The 17,500-nt window shown below is 36.0% G+C and overlaps 1 protein-coding gene across 4 annotated transcripts in view; it reads right to left on the bottom strand.

Annotated features, from left to right (window-relative positions):
* Positions 1-17,500, bottom strand: part of LOC144977029 (glycine receptor subunit alpha-2-like) — a 90,973-nt gene that overhangs the window by 51,926 nt on the left and 21,547 nt on the right. For all 4 annotated transcript variants that reach the window (XM_078921735.1, XM_078921734.1, XM_078921737.1 and 1 more), the window contains one exon: positions 1-460. This exon is cut by the window's left edge and continues 542 nt beyond it. The gene's annotated coding sequence lies outside the window, so the exon portion shown is untranslated. The remainder of the gene's footprint in view (positions 461-17,500) is intronic.

The following is a 17,500-nucleotide window of genomic DNA, read 5'->3' as shown; positions in this document are numbered from 1 at the left end:
CGAGAGAGTTGTATGTGGGTTACATTGTCGAGTTGGGCATGGTGGAAACGATGGCTCAAATCTGACAGGCTTAGGTGTAGTCAAAGCTTGCACATGGGAACGATGACCCAACATGGAAGGGGCTTAGGTGAAGTCAAGGATTGCACATGGAAACGATTGCCAAATGGAAGAGGAGGAAGTGTAGTCAATGATTTCACACATAGAAGAGACGTAGGCAGTGATCAAGGATTGCATAAAATGGAAACTACGGTAGAAACACCGCTGCAAGGGTATATAACATCCTTTTCAATAACTTTTGATGTAAGTTATCGATAATCCACATTTCCGTCACGTCTTTAGAAAAAAAGCATCATTTTGTTTCAATTGTCAACGATTACAATGGGACATTTTATTGCAAAGATTGATGTTTATTTGTTTCGATAATGAAATAACATTGATGGAGTGTCCTAGAAAATATAAACTGGTTCGAAGAGACCGATATAGATTAAACAATTAGAAACGCACACCAATGGCGATGAAAGAATTGAGTGACTTAAGTCAAATACAAATAAAAACAACAACAACCTCAAAAATTTTTTTGTTGAAATAGTCTAAAGGAAATTATTTTTCATCTCCAACGCAGCAGCAAAATATTTTTAAAATACATAATTAACCAATTGACTTCCGCAATAGGAAAACTCGTATATAAAAATTTGGCCAGAAAACTCGTCCTTCTCAGAATTCGACCGATTTAAATGACCCTCATCTTAACAAAAAAAAACTCTCAAACCTGGAACTTCGTAAAGTCCAAACTATTAAATAAGACCTTTTCCAGAGGAGGCAGCGAACTGGTTAAAGAGGCAATGTAGCAAATAAACTCTATTCTCTCATAGGGTGATATGGCATTCAACCCTTGTAAATAACTTTACCCGCAACAAAAACTCAACCTACAATCCTAAACCGACTTTCAGTTATGACCCAATATCCAATTATATTATATCTATTATAAATCGTTATATTCAATCATATCTCACTAGAGAATAAATGAAGTTGACGTCAATCAGCTCTTTGTTATTGTTTTTTAGACCGCTTGTTGAGTGATACACTCTGACTGAATCCTCTCATACAGACTATAAAGGTTTAGGGTTCCAAAAGGCACTTAGATGACCTCGTTTCTCGAACAGTCGTCATAATATAAACAAGGGCAGTGATTGGTTTACCTGGCGAACTACACAGGTTTTACTATTGATGTTATATATCTAAATAAAATACCTGCTATTAAACTGCTGGATCAATCGAACCACCAGAGAAAACTAGATATATGTGTAAACTGAGACTTTTATATTATGATCGAGAATATCGTGTGATAGTTAGTCACCCATTTGATTGTATATAAAGCATAATAACTACCAGAGAATGGTCAATTTCATTCACGTTATTGTTTATACCAACTGTGTTTGTCCGACCACGTGTTAAGGTGTGTCCCTAATTCCATGTTTTGATTGGTAAAAAAATCTTCTGTTTAATCGGTTTTGTGTTTTGGTAATATTATTCTGGCGAACAGAACTATGAGTATTTTACTTAAATGCACAATTTCAATACCTAAACGTAAAAAGTTTCACAAATTTTGTGTTGGTTACGATTGTTTTACCTGTCAGATCTGGTGAACATTCCACGCATATCATAAATATTCATATATCTATGTCATATTATAACCCCACCTGCAATGATAACTCGACCCGCAATAATAATTCTACCTCCAGTTATAACCTTTCCTGAAATTAACCAGTAGATTTTTGACCAATCAAAACATGGAATTTGTGACACACCTTCACACGTGCTCGGACAAACATAGTTGTTTGTTTATAAACAATCCTTTCTCGGATCATTGTTATTGTTTTTATACCGCCAAATGGGTGACTAGTTATCACACCATTTTCTCGATCATATTATAAAGGTTTACTTTTAAAAATAGATTCCTGTATAGATAGTTCGAAGATGACGTCTCTCAGGTCTTTGTTATTGTTTTTTGCCATCCGCGTTTATGAGTAATGCTCACTGAACTGTATTAACCCGACTATAAACGTTCATGGATACACACAGTTTTGTGTGTTTGTCCGTTATACTTCCGGATGGCAATGTTATGAGCTTCTTAGACAAGCGCATACTAGCTATTGGTTCTATTCATCAAGCGGTAGCAGAGTGGGTATTTTACTTAGACACAAGCAATCAATAGTAAAACCTGTGTAGTTTGCTATGTTTACCAATCACTGCCATTGTTTACATTATGACGAATGTCCGAGAGGCGTGGTTATCTAAGTGTCTATTATAACTCTAACCGATATTTTAGAGATTTTCACACCCAATGACAAACCCGTTAATTGCCTGACTCTGGAAATAGCTGGTTAAGATTTGTTTGCAAATAACTGGAAACTTTATTTATCATTTCACACTCAAACCCCATATGACGTAAAGAGGGAAATCCCATACAACATTGACGTGTCATTTTCAAACCTCTCTTCGTTATAACATGGACTTAAGTATTATGTACATTATCCTCTGCTTATAACAAAGTGTGCTATAAATACATCGATATACAGTACAAATACACACTTACTCTTTCTACAGTTTCCATTTATTTCCGAAAGATCAAAGGAATTTGTTTCCACCCAATTTTCAAACCCCTCTTCGTTAAAAAAGGGGACTTAAGTATTATGTACAATATCCTCTGGTTATAACAAAGTGTGCTATAAATACATCGATATACAGTACAAATACACATTTACTCTTTCTACAGTTTCCATTTATTTTCGAAAGATCAAAGGAATTTGTTTCCACTCAATCAACACTATTCTGCCGTACTCTGTAAAAACACATGTTTAAAATCTTGGCCAGAAAACTTGTCCTTCAAATATCGATCGATTTAAAGACTCTCATCTTGGCAAAAACTCTCAAACCCGGGACTTAAATGACTCTCATCTTGGGAAAAAACTCTCAAATGCGGGACCTCAGGGTTTGAGAGTTTTTGCCAAGATGAGAGTCATTTAAATCGATCGATATTTGAAGGACGAGTTTTCTGGCCAAATTTTTGAATATGTGTTTTTTTTCCAGAGTACGGCAGTACTGGTTTCAAGTAGGTGAAAATAGTAGGTCAAAGTAATTCTGCTGACTTTTATTAACCATTTAACAGCGAGACTGAATACCAACCAAACTTCTTCCACAATTGATAGACTTAGATCTGCACTGTCAAACTGGAGAAAATGGAGGGGCTTTGGACTTTGGAATGTGGACGGTTCGAGTACAAAACGTTCGTCAGCAAATTGTTTTGCTGACGAATGGGTTGCATTCTTTGCAAAAATGAAAAAAATGGAGAGGCTTGGGAATTAATTGATACAAATAATAGATGTTAAGGGGGAAAACCATTTGTCAGCAAATTGTTTTGATCCCAGGCCTCAGCTAGCCATGTGCGCTTGCTGCACGACCGCACACTTACAAATGTTTAAATTCATTTTGCTTTCAATACATTGTGCTTTAACTCTCTCCTTACCAGACATTTTCAGGATTTTCCCCAAAACTTCACGCCCAACTAACACAAAAATAGATTTTTCACCACTCAAACACAATAGCAGTAAAGTTCTGCGATACATAATTTCTTTGGTAAAACATGCTTTAAGATAAACTGTTCATTTTCTTTAAATTTTTTGATGTGCAAAAGAAATTTGAATAAGAAAAATGTTGGTTGTATCGTAACGAATGTGACGATTTTCCTATAGTTGGTAAGGAGAGGGTTAAATATCAACGAATTAAGATGATCCTCAACTTGTCAAAAATTCTTAAACATGACATTTCAAACAAACTTTGTTCCCGGGTTGAGTCTTAATTTTATTTCTGACTTTCGCGGAAGCGAGGACGAGAGACGCATGCGCACAACCAACATGACGTTCTCTCTCTAATAACTTTTCCACCGGTGACGTCACAGACTATGGGTGAGTAATGAGGATGATCTATATTAACTTTCCATGTGCTCAAGGTCATTGGTCACGTTGCAAAATGTGCTCAAAGTGACCCACATATTGAAAAGTGTTCACAGCTTTTAAAATCATATAACATAACGATTTGTCATTTCATTGATTTGACACATGGGTATGTTTATAACTTTTGTAAACAAAGCAGCGTGTTTACATTTGTTCAGAAATTCAATTGTTGGACAGCAACAAATTATGTGATTAATGACCTGGTTGGACGAAACCATGAATATAGATCGCCCCCGTTGAATAACTGTGTATGTTGGATCGATCAGAATGCACTTTGTTGACGTCTAATCTAAAGGGTCGCAAGCAATTGCCCCTCCACAGACGCATTTTCAAAAAAAAATTACTGAAAATTTTGATAACCCCCAAACCTATATTTTTAAAACATAAATCTGGATAAACATTATTAAATAATGACACCATAGCAGCAGATGTCAGAGCACTGGGTTATACTGGTGTTTCAGTACAATTAACTTGTCATTTTTTATCCAGGACGATTCTGTGGTTATCCAGCCAAACTTTTAGTGCACCTGTACATCTGGCATACCATGTGATACCAAAATAAATCTGATAGTCAACTATAAAACCCCACAAAAAAGACAATCTCCTCTCCCTCTCTTTATCCCCCACCCCTTCCCCAGACTATTCATGCATGTAAATGAGTGCCCCCCCCCCCCCTTGATGCATCTCTGTGCCTATCACAAATGGAATAATTTACTACTTCAATTATACAAAAAAAAAACGTTCTGCCGTACTCTGGAGAAACACATATCTAAAAATTTGGCCTAAAAACTCGTCCTTCAAATAGCGGTCGATTTAAATGACTCTCATCTTGGCAAAAACTCTCAAACCCGGGACTTGTGCTTCGAAAGTCCCGGGTTTGAGAGTTTTTGCCAAGATGAGAGTCATTTAAATCGACCGCTATTTGAAGGACGAGTTTTCTGGCCAAATTTTTAAATATGTGTTTTTCCAGAGTACGACAGCGTTGTCTTCAATGTGTTGATGATAGCACTAATATAATCGTTGTTTTGTATTGGACATTAGCACAATGTCTTGTTTATTTAATGAGTTAACTGTCATACTCTTGAAAAACACCAGTAATTAAAAATTTGGCTAGAAAACTCGTCTTTCAAATATCGATCGATTTGAGTGACCCTCATCTTGGCAAAAAAAACTCTGGAGGTCTAAGTTTGAAAGTTTTTGCCAAGAGACCTGAATACCGCAAAATTAAAATAAACAAAACAAAACAAAATACCCCCCTCCCCAAAAAAAAAAAACAACAAAAAAACCCAACAAAAACAACAAAATACAAAAAAAAACAACAAAAAAACAAAACAAAACAAAACAAAACAAACAAACAAACAAAAAGAAAACAAAAAAAAGAACACACACACATACATACATACTTACACACACACACACACCAACAACAACAACAACAACAACAACAACAACAACAACAACAGCAACAACAACAACAACAACGTTCAGTTTCTTAGCTCTGATCATTTTCCACCACAGAACCAATTTTCCCATTTATTCCATTTCGACCTTATACCAGAGTGACTTGGTGGGTCACGATTTAACCATCCGGCTACGAATCACGTTCCATGAAGCTTTAAAGGTGTGAATTTGTCACTTTGATGGTTCCAAGCAGCCTATGTTACTCCATTGTCAAGAAACGTAAACACCCATTCTCTCCCCACCCCCCGCCCCCTACCTCCATCAACGTTACACGTATTTAATGGGTTTTGAACTCATCACTTATTCAAAAGGCTACGCAGTCATTCGGTCATAAGCGACTCCCGTGCGATAATAATAATTTTACCAAACGCGTGAAATTCTCCACGCAGTGACCCAGGGAGACACATCAAAAATTTAAACACTAACATCAATCAATGAATAAAAGTCAACTCTCGTTTAACCCTTTCATGGCGAGACATGAGGTTTTACAAAATCGTAGCCATCGTTAACACATAGCCTGACACAAGAACCCTTTAGGACTGGCAGGTTGACGTCATTTTTTAGGTTTGTGTAGCGTCTAGAGAGTTGTCGTTAGTAGAGCTCAAGGAAACAAGTTATTTCATTGGTTGAACTATTGAATACAACTCACGATTTGTTTTCTTTTGTTGCAAAAGACTGGCATTTTGACGTCATTTTTTGGTCAGTGTCAAGCTATAACTTTACGATGGCTACGTAAAAAATACAGCAATGCCATGAGCCCCTGAGCGTAGATTTCTTTAACTCATAGCTTGACACTAACCATTCCAAGGCAATGATCATCAAAAGAAAGCGAATCATGAGTTGTATTCAAAAGTTCAACCAATGGGACCATTATGTATCATTGAACACTATAATAATTCACTAGGTGGTGCACTAATCTAAAAATGGCATCACATACACAAGTCTAGGCAAGAGATGTTATGCGCTTGGCTAAGAAATTCACAAAATTGCAATCCGGAAATATAACGTACCAACACACAAAACTATGTGTAACATTGAAGGTTTATAGTCTGGTTAGTACAGTTTAGTGAGAAACACTCATACAGATGGATGGCAAAAAACCCCCAACAAAAACAAAAAACAAAAACAAAAACAAAAACAACAAACAAACAATAAAAAAGACCCCATTGACGTCATTCTCTCTACAAATCAACGAAGCTTGCGCATGGGTCCCAGAGTGCTGTCTTCTTACACTCATAGCCTCACATTGACGAAAAATAACGTCACAGTACAGGAGATGATAGCCAAAAAAGAGTGAAAAGTGAGTTGTAATTAGAGCTAAAGGTAACAAATGATTATATTTGTTTTCAATGATCACTACGACAGCCACGCTCAACAAGACCTTTGTTTAAAGCATTAGGTTTGACCCGTCGATAATACATCGGTAGTTTGGCCATAGGAATGGCCCTCTGCACACATTTCCCTCGTACTAAAACGGAAATGGACATTGTATTATTCGAAGGCAACCTTGTTATAAACCAGCGTTGACTTTGTTCGCAAACTGGTGTGGCGAATAGACTAACAGGCTAAATGTCTTCTCATGTACTGACTGCAGCTATTTCGTCTACAAAAGAAAAAAAGAAAGCAAAAAAATAAATAAATAAATAAATAAATTAAAAAAAAAGGAAAAAAAGAAAAAGCAAACACCCCCCCCCCCCCAAAACAAACAAACAAACCAACCAAAAAAAAAAACAAAAACAAAACAAAAAACAAAACAAAACAAACCCCCCAACAAAACAAAGTAACACAACCCCCCCGCCCCCAAAACAAACAAACAAACACACACACACACACACACACACAACACAAAACAAAAACACACACACACATCCAAAACAAAACAAAAACAAACAACAAAAACAACCAACAAAAAAAAACAACAAAATAAATAAGAAAACAAGACAGAGCAAAAAAAAAAACAACAATCAAACAAACAAAAAAACCCAACAATATAAAATAAAAAAAAAACACAAACAAAAACATTAAAAAAACAAAGCAAAACAAAACAAATAGAAAAAAAAGGATAAAAAAAAAGCACCGAAGCATGGGTTAACCGTAGATAGGCTCTCGACTGATGCAATCTATTCTCTTTCTTTTAAAATTTTTTTAGAGGCATGATTTCAGGTTCGAGTGAAATCAAACCCCACCGGGATAGGGCGCCATCAATTATCCAACATAGTTTATGTTAACATAATTGGATTCAATAGTCTGATGCCACGTCCACCCAGCCACCAGCAGCTTGGTTCTAAACAAAGAAAATCGGTACTTTTAGAGCTTTTTCACATGACATGCGATCAGAATGTATAAAAATCAAAACATGATCGGATTTATAATGTTTTTCTCCTCTGGATACACTTTCATGCTCGTCGGAGAAGTATTACATAAGGGCGTCCGTCATTGTTCCGTTGGTTTAGAACTAGTTGCTAAGTTACTATGCGTCATTATGAAGGAAGTGACCTAACGACTGTTGAAGCCTATTGACACGAAATACTTGAATACGATACTATAATATCATTACAATTAGATTCAGTAGTCTGATGTCACGCCGCCCGGCAACCATGGCCATCTTGGTTCTAAACAAAGAAAATCATTACTTTTTATTCTTCGTGCTGGCTAGAACTTTTCATATGTCTTGTGATCAGAATGTGTAAAAGTCAAAACATGATCAAATTTATGTTTTTTTCCCCTCTGGATACGCTTTAATTCTCACCGAAGAAATATTTCATACGGGCGTCCGCCATTGTTCCGATAGTTTAGAACCAGTGTTACTAAGTTACCATGCGTCATTAGGAAGGAAGTGACGTTACGACTGTTGAAGAGTCTTGACATAGCAATGAAGAGAATGCAGATGATGCCACACTTCTCTTTATTGCAATAGGTCACACCACTTTCTTGATTGGTTTACCTAACCTCATGTATTTGCGTGATGGTTGAAGCTTAGAGACAGTTAGATAACGTTACCTTTCGAACACGAGTCATAATGTAAACAGTAGCAGTGATTGGTAAACATAGCGAACTACACATATTTTACTGTCGATGTCATGTGTCTAAGTGAAATCCCCACTGTTCTACCACTTGGTCAATAGAACAAACACAGAAAACTATGTGTAAATCGAAACGTTTATAATATGATCGAGAAAACCGTGTGACAACTAGTCACCCATTTGGCGGTATAAAAACAATAACAATGATCAGAGAGAGAGAGAGAGAGAGAGAGAGAGAGAGAGAGAGAGAGAGAGAGAGAGAGAGAGAGAGAGGTCGATATCATTCACGTTATTCTTTATAAACATCCAACGATGTTTGTCCGACCATGTGTGAAGATGTGCCACAAATTCCATGTTTTGATTGATCAAATATCTACTGGTTAATTGCTTTGCCAGCCACAATACGCTCCAACAGTCGTAACGTCACTTCCCACGCAATGAAGCATGGCAACTTAGTAACTGACTCTGAACTATCGTAACAATGGCGGACGCCCTTATGAAATATTTCTCCGACGAGCATAAAAGCGTATCCAGAGGAAAAAAACCCCATAAAAATCTGATCATGTTTTGACTTTTACACATTCATATGACCAGTTCTAGCCAGCATGAAGAATAACAAGTACCGATTTTCTTTGTTTAGAACCAAGATGGCCGCCGTTGCTGGGCGACGTGACATCAGACTATTGCATCCAATTGTGATGATCTATATTACTTTTTCATTGGTCAGATTGCAAAGTGTGCTCAAAGTGACCTACATAATGACAAGTGTTCACAGCTTTTGAAATATCTAACATCACGAGTGGCCATTTTGTTCCACTTGACACATGTGTATGTTTACAACTTTCATAAAGAAAGCAGCCTGTTTACATTTGTTAAGAAACATCCAACCATAGTAACTTAGTAACTGATTCTTAACTATCGGAACAATAGCGGAGGCCCTTATGAAATAAGTCTCTGACGAGCATAAAAGTGCATCCAGAGGAGAAAAACATTATAAATTTGATCATGTTTTGACTTTTATACATTCTGATCACATGGCATATGAAAAGTTCTAGCCAGCATGAAGAATAAAAAGTACCAATTTTCTTTGTTTAGAATCACGATGCTCGCCGTTGCTGGGCGACATGACATCAGACTATTGAATCCAATTGGTCTGTATTAAAACTAAACAGCACATAATAAACTGAAGGGGTAGACTATCTGCTTCTCGTTTCAGATGACTGATGCCACAATGATCCATAGTCAAGACCAGAGTGGTTTTTCACTTGGAGTCGAGTTAACCTCGAGATCATCCATTAACATTTCAATCAAAGATAAATCACATGACTTTTCTCCAATTCTAAATGGTTTTGTTTATATCAATTTTAAAAAAATCTCCTCTGTCAGAAAAAATAAGTAAAAATAATCTTACGCAGATGTAAGCTGAGAAAATTGGTTGTCGTAATGATGGAACCATCAAGCATGGAATAGGAAAACCTGTCCACAAATGGATTATTGATAAGAGTATCCAATACATAATATTTAGAAAATCATTAAAAGAGTAGCTAGTCTTCAAAACAGGATTTTAATGATTGATCGGGCTGTCAATATTATGAATGGATAAATGACCTTTTTGATAAATGATAAACCTATCTTAAAACGGCGACATGACAGGACGACACAGCACGATCTATTAGGTTGTAAGCTGTCACGGGCATAGAGGTTCTCATGATTCTGTGGATCGGCTGTTATGTTGATACGAATATATAAAACAAACAAACAAACAAAAAAAAGTACTGCGGTGGTCATGCTGTTGTTATTGTTATTGTTGTTGTTGTTGTTGCTGTTGTTGTTGTTGTTGATGATGATGATGATGATGATGATGATGATGATGATGATGATGATGATGATGATAATGAAAAACCCAATAAAAAAACCCCCAAAATAGCAAAAAACAAAAAACAAAAACAAATCAAACAAATCAACCCTCAAACAAAAAAAACAAACAACCCACCCCCCCCCAAAAAAAAACAACCCAAAAAACAACAAGAATATAACCAAAAAAAAAAAAAAACAAACAACAAAACAAAACAAAAGAAAACAAATAAGCAAAAAACCAAAAAAAGAAAAAAAACCCAAACAAACAATTAAAAAAAACCCAAAAAAAAAAACGAAAAAAATAAAAATAAAACCCAAACAAAAACTCAATGCCGCTCAATTGATTTTAAAATCGGAAATTTAAGCATCGGCCTCTCGCTGTTATGAAAGTAGCATTGGCTGCCAATGGAGGCGATTTCTATTCAGGTTTTTGTCCAACCGAGTCATCGATCACATGATTTGTTACGGTCCAACGATTGGGTATTTCTTGATAAACGTACATACGTTGCTTTGTTTATGAAAATTGTCAACATACCCATGGATCAAGCTGGACAAAATGATCCATTGTGGTGTTGGATATTTCGAAAATGATGAAGACTTTTTCTTATGTTGTTCATTTTGAACACATTTTACAATGTCACCAATGACTCGGGCACATGGGAAAAATTATATATATATCACCCCTCCCCCCCCCCCTTCCACTTGAGCAATGAATAAAATGCAAATTGGTAAACTTGTTCATAAGGCAAAAATACCTACTGTAATAACCCCCAATACGTAAATAACATGATTCACTGGAACATTCCAACAAGAAACTTGCCTTATTTTCGCTCTGTCTGACACTGTATTATTAACAACTTAACGGATTTTTATCTCGTACAAGTGCCTGATTTTTATCTGATTGAGTTCTGTGAAAGATTGATGCCTTTCAACATGGCGGGGAACCGTTGCATTAACAACTGGTGGTGCTTCATTCTCGTTACCATATAGTAATTAACCCCTAGGGCCATGCAATATTTATGATTCGCCGTTTCCATACGTCGAGACTGTTGTTTGTAAAAGACAAAGACACTCAAATCAGATTCACATGAAAACTCTTGACCTTCTAGCTCAGTAGGACAAATATACCGTCGCTCAGCTTTAAAAATTGATTTAGACCGCCAGAAAGGTAATTAGTTCTCAATAAATTATTCCCAGCGGATTGTGAGCGATTCAGTAAAGTGCTTCCCAGGTCTGTCCACCAAAACAATCGTAACCAACACACTATATCAAATACGTCAGAGAAGTCATGAAGTCACATTTTCTACTCTTCCTTGGAAGTGTGTATGTAACCAGTTTTAAGGAGGACTTATAATGACTTGGTACATATTGAATCACAAGGTGGCATAACTATTTTATTAATAAAATGTATAGGCAGATTCTAAGGATTACGGAAAGTAAAAGAGCGAGGATGGATGATCTTTATTGACGACCAGCATGTATTTTGACCAGAGAAAAAGGTGCCATCAGTCTGAAACCAGAAGATCAATTACACAAGGTATGTATCCAGTCTTCCGGAAGAGTGGCTTTACACTTCCAATGAGATCGGAACCAGTTTTTGTTCCCTTGAGAATACAAAGCTGCTAGACGTTGTTGACTGTAAAACGTATTGATGCTACGAGGGTCACTAGATAAGTTTCCGGAAGTAAATTCATTTTGCAAACTATAAAGTGAAAATTCACCCAAATTTTCATTCATTTATGTCTCAGTTTTGAACACAATAAATGAATATGTTACGTCATATTCCTTTATTTCTCTGGAAAGAAATAATTGGACCTCAACGGACGTGATTTTCGAGCCATGATTTACTATGACCTGTTGAAAGGGTTAAATGTATCAGTTTGTTATGAAACGTTTCACAATCTATTTTTAAAATCTGCTCCATCAAAATCTCAAATTTATTTCTTGTTTTGTGAATTTAAAAGAGGTAGGCAAACCCTCAAAATGGCCGAAGCTGAAGTCGACCTGCATGTGCTATAACGGAAAAGTCAGTGTCTGTCACAAAGGCCATGATGCACGTAATTCATGCATATAATGAGATAGAGCATTCATTGGGCATTTCATCACCTTGTGTCTGGAATGTACATCACGAATGCCTTAATGTCCACTCGATGGGTGCCTCACCAACTCACCGATGAACAAAAAAACAACAACGTGTTCAATTGGATTCAGTAGTCTGATGTCACGCCGCCTGGCAACGGCGGCCATCTTGGTTCTAAACAAAGAAAATCATTACTTTTTATTCTTCATGCTGGCTAGAACTTTTCATATGCCTTGTGATCAGAATGTGTAACAGTCAAAACATGATCAAATTTATGGGGTTTATTCCCTCTTAATACGCTTTTATGCTCGCCGGAGAAAAATTTCTTACGGCGTCCGCCATTGTTCCGATAGTTGAGAGCCAGTGTTACTAAGTTACCATGCGTCATTAGGAAGGAAGTGACGTTACGACTGTTGAAGAGTATTTCGCACCATTAGATACGCTTCAACGGTTCGATGAAGTTCTATCTGGAAATGTGGAAAAAATCATGACTGGTGATGAAATATGGATTTATATGTATAGATATTATGAAGATGACGTCACTCAGGTCTTTGTTATTGCTTATTGCCATCCGCGTTTGTGAGAATTCTCACTAAACTGTATTAATCAGACTATAAACGTTCACGGTTACACATAGTTTTGTGTGTTGGATCGCTATACTTCTTGATGGCAATGTTGTGAGCTTCTTAGCCAAGCGCATACTATCTAGATAGAATGAAGTTGACGTCACTTGGGTCTTTGTTATTGTTTTTTGCCATCCGCGTTTATGAGTAATCCTCACTAAACTGTATTAACCATACTATAAACGTTAAGCTTACACATAGTTTTGTGTGTTGGTCCGTTATACGATGGCAATGTTGTGAACTTCTTAGCCAAGCGCATACTATCTATAGAACCAACACAGAAAACTTAAGCGTTTATAATAATATTATTATGACCGAGAACATTGCATGATTACTGGTCACCTATCTGGCGGTACGAAAACAATAACAATGATCGGAGATAGCTCGATTTCTTTCACGTCATCGTTTGTAAACAGCAAACTATGTTTGTCCGGGCACGTGCAGGTGTGTCACAAATTCCATGTTTTGATTGGTCAAAAATCTACTGGTTAATTGATTTATCAGTCGATTGTAATATGAAAAAGATATTACAGTTAGATACTTCTAAAAGCATGACCAGGATCATCTCCATCCTCATTTTTTAAGGGCAATTGCTCCAGAAATTTGTCTACCACTTTCAATAATAATAATAAAATAATATAATAATAATAATAATATAATAATAATAATAATAATAATAATATAATAATAATAATATAAAATAATAATATAATAATAATAATAATAATAATACTTTATTGCATCCCAAAAAGGAAATTTTTTGTACAGACGTGTTATAATTTACACAATAAGATAAAAATACAATGGAAATAGGATGTATATATAAAAAAAAGGGAGCAGCTCTATAACCAGAGCTGCGCTTTATAATATGAATAATTTCAACACTGTAAAATAGTTAAAACTGTCACTATAAATTGAAAATCGAAAAGATTGCAAAACAAATAAATTAATAAATTAATATTTATATTTTTAAAAAGTAAAAATGAGAAATAATTATATAAAATGATTATTGCTTGTTGTTATAAAGCCTAATACTGGACGGCAGAAAAGATTTTCGGTGTCTCTCTGTTTTCGTTGAAATAGAGAAAGGGCGACCACTTCTTTTGACATAACAATTGATGGTCTTAGTGGATGATACTGGTCATTTAATATTTTAGTTATTTTATTTATACAAAATTTCTCGTATAAAAGATCTACATCGTCAACATCATTTATATAGCGTTTAATGGATTTTTTAATATTTGAATTTATTTTGTTCCTTTCCACTGCTAAGCAATTGCCTCCCCAAGCTGTTATACAAAATGACAAAACACTTTCAATTACTGCTCTATAAAATAATGTGCAGAGGGTTTTATCTATTCTAAACTGAGAGAGTTTTGATAAAAAATATGTACGTCTGCACATCTTATGCCTAATTATTTTCAAGTTTTCATCCCACTTGAGCCTGTCATCAATTGTTACACCAAGGTATTTGTAGTGATGAACTCGCTGGACGGATTGGTCCTTTAATTTTAACGGTTCTATCGGTTCCTTCACTCTCCTAAAGTCAATCACTAGCTCCTTTGTCTTGCTTATGTTAAGCTCTAGGTGGTGGGCATCACACCAAGACACAAATCTATCAATTTCTTGCCTATAAGCCACTTCGTTGCCATTTGTTATGAGGCCTTGAAGAGCGGTGTCATCTGCAAACTTTATTAAAGGTACACTCAGGTTTTGACTTCTACAGTCATTCGTGTATATTGTGAATAATACAGGGGACAATACACAACCTAGAGGAGCACCAGTATTTGTAGTTATACAGGAAGATTTGTTTTGTCCTAATTGAACATATTGTGCTCTCTCCGTAAGAAATTCGAGCACCCAAGCAATTATATACTTGTTTAAATTCAGACTAGTCAATTTTTGAACAACCAACTGAGGTTGCATTGTATTGAACGCTGAAGAAAAATCTGCAAAAAGCAATCTGCAATAGCTCCTAGCGTGATCTAGATGCCTGTAGATGTTGTTTGTAAACAGCAAAATGGCATCCTCTACGCCACGTCCTGGTTTGTAAGCAAATTGATGACTATCACTCAATGGCATAAACTGATTCCTAATTTTAACAAGAACAAGTTTTTCTAAAGATTTCATGACTATTGAAGTCAGTGCAACAGGTCTGAGATCGTTCATAGATTCAAGTTTTTCTTTTTTTGGAACAGGAATAATTTTTGAAGTTTTCCAAATTTCAGGGATCGAAACGCATTGGAGGGACCAGTTAAAAATATGTGTATAAATGGGGGAAAGCTGATGGGCACATTCTTTTAATAGTTTTCCTTTCAATCCATCCGGCCCAGCAGCCTTCCTCTCGTTTAGTTTCGAAAATACGATTCTCGTTTCCTCCTCATTGATCTCAATAGTCATTTCATCTTCCAAAGCCCTGTCTAATTTATGTTTTTCATTTTCAATATCAAATTTGTTTGCTGTGTCGAAACGTGAATAAAATTTATTTAAAGTTTCAATTTCGATATCTTCTGATATAATCGTGGGCTTTGGATTGTAGTTAACAGCAGTTTTAAGCCCCCGCCACGTGTCCCGTATATCCCCAGAAGAAAAGCATTTTTCAATTTTATTTTTGTACTTGTCTCTACAACTAGATATTACCCTCTTTATCTCTTTTTGTTTTGTTTTCAGATCTTTTTTGTTTCCACTAGTAAAGAGAGTTTTCTTTTGGTTCAATAAAAGTTTTAGATCTTTTGTTATCCACGGCTTGTTGTTAGGATAATATTTTATTTCTTTTTTACAAGACACGAGCTGTTCACAGAATTTTAAATACTCACTCACACAGTCATTCAGCTCATCCACACTATCACATGATTCGATAAAAACATTCCAGTCAGTGCATTCAAAACAACCACGCAAATCTTCACACACACTTCCGTTCCAGATCTGTACACTTTTCTTTACTGGTTTTACACGTTTAAAAACAGGGCGGTAGGTGGGGAGTAGCAAGAGCATGCAGTGGTCAGATAAACCTAATGGGGCACGGGGTAAACATTTATAACTATTTTTAATATTACACAGGAATAAATCTAATGTTTTTTTGTCCCTTGTCTCGCAATCCACGTATTGATGAAGTCCCGGGAGAGTGAAATCGTTACATTGGTTAAAATCGCCAGTGACCATCAATAAGGCATCGGGTGACATAATTTGAATGTCCTGTATTTCTTTCCTCAAAATATTTTTCGCTGTGGTGTTGTCTGATGATGGTGGAATGTAGACGTTGATGATGATGACATGAGTATATTCCCGGGGTAGATAATATGGTCGTGACGAAACAGTAATAAATTCAATATACTCGTCACAATACATTTTCTTTATCTGACAGTTATTGGGGTGGCACCATTTGTTGTTAATATATGTGCACACCCCACCCCCAGTTCGTTTATTTACGTTAGTCCGATCTCCTCGAAATAGTGAATATTGTTCAATATTAAAACATGATGATGGTATGTGAGGAGATAGCCAAGTCTCTGTTAACGCTATTATGGAGGCTTGACGATAGTCACTATTAAAATGACACAGTGAAAACAGTTAATCAATTTTATTTTTCAGTGATCTTACATTACCTGTCACTACACAGGGTAAAAATGGACGAAAAGGCCGTCTGTTAAATTTTGTTTTTATTCCTCCTTTTCTCCCCCTCTTTCTTACTTTAATAAACGATGTGTCAATAGTGGGTGGTGGGGGTGACACGGGTTGGAGGGATCGGAGAGTCTCTGGAGTATAAGTTATCGATAGGCTTTTGGCAGCAAAATCACAGGTTAAAACACCATTTATGCTTATAAATATACTAATAAATATTAATATCAGGAACAATATATACTTCACATCCATTTTGAATAAAAATTAGGCGTAAATTCCGACGATTGAGTGATAAATGAATAAAAATATGTGTAGAAAATAGGTTAACATTCACAACACGTCTGTTGTCGCCGGAAGCCAGCGCCACAATAATCTTTAATAAATCTCTGGAAGAGGAAAAAGTCCAAAATGATTGGAAAATTGCCAATGTAATTTCAATTTATAAAAAGGATGTCGAAACGATGCTAGTTACTATCGGCCGATATGTCTTACTTGTACGTTCTCTAAATTGATTGAATCTATTATAAAAGATCTAATTCTTAATTTTCTTGAAACGTACAAAATGTTGGGTGTTATTGTCAACATGGGTTCCAAAGCAAAAGATCATAATATAAAACTCAATTACTACAAGTAATGCAGACTTTATTCGTTATAACGTCATCGATGACCGAACAGTGTTGTCGTTTTGTAATCAAGTCAAGCGATGTTGGGCATAGTCAGTGACCGGATGGGTGACAAGTAAAGGCATAAATCAGGTTTTGAAGTAAAATACTTGACACAAATTTCCCCTCGGGTGTGATTGATCACTCCTTTGTTTGCAAT

Source organism: Berghia stephanieae, chromosome 7 (assembly GCF_034508935.2).
Source record: "Berghia stephanieae isolate SIO BIC M18660-M18661 chromosome 7, UCSD_Bste_1.3, whole genome shotgun sequence".
NCBI lineage: Eukaryota > Metazoa > Mollusca > Gastropoda > Nudibranchia > Aeolidiidae > Berghia > Berghia stephanieae.
This window is presented reverse-complemented; position numbering and strand designations above follow the sequence as displayed.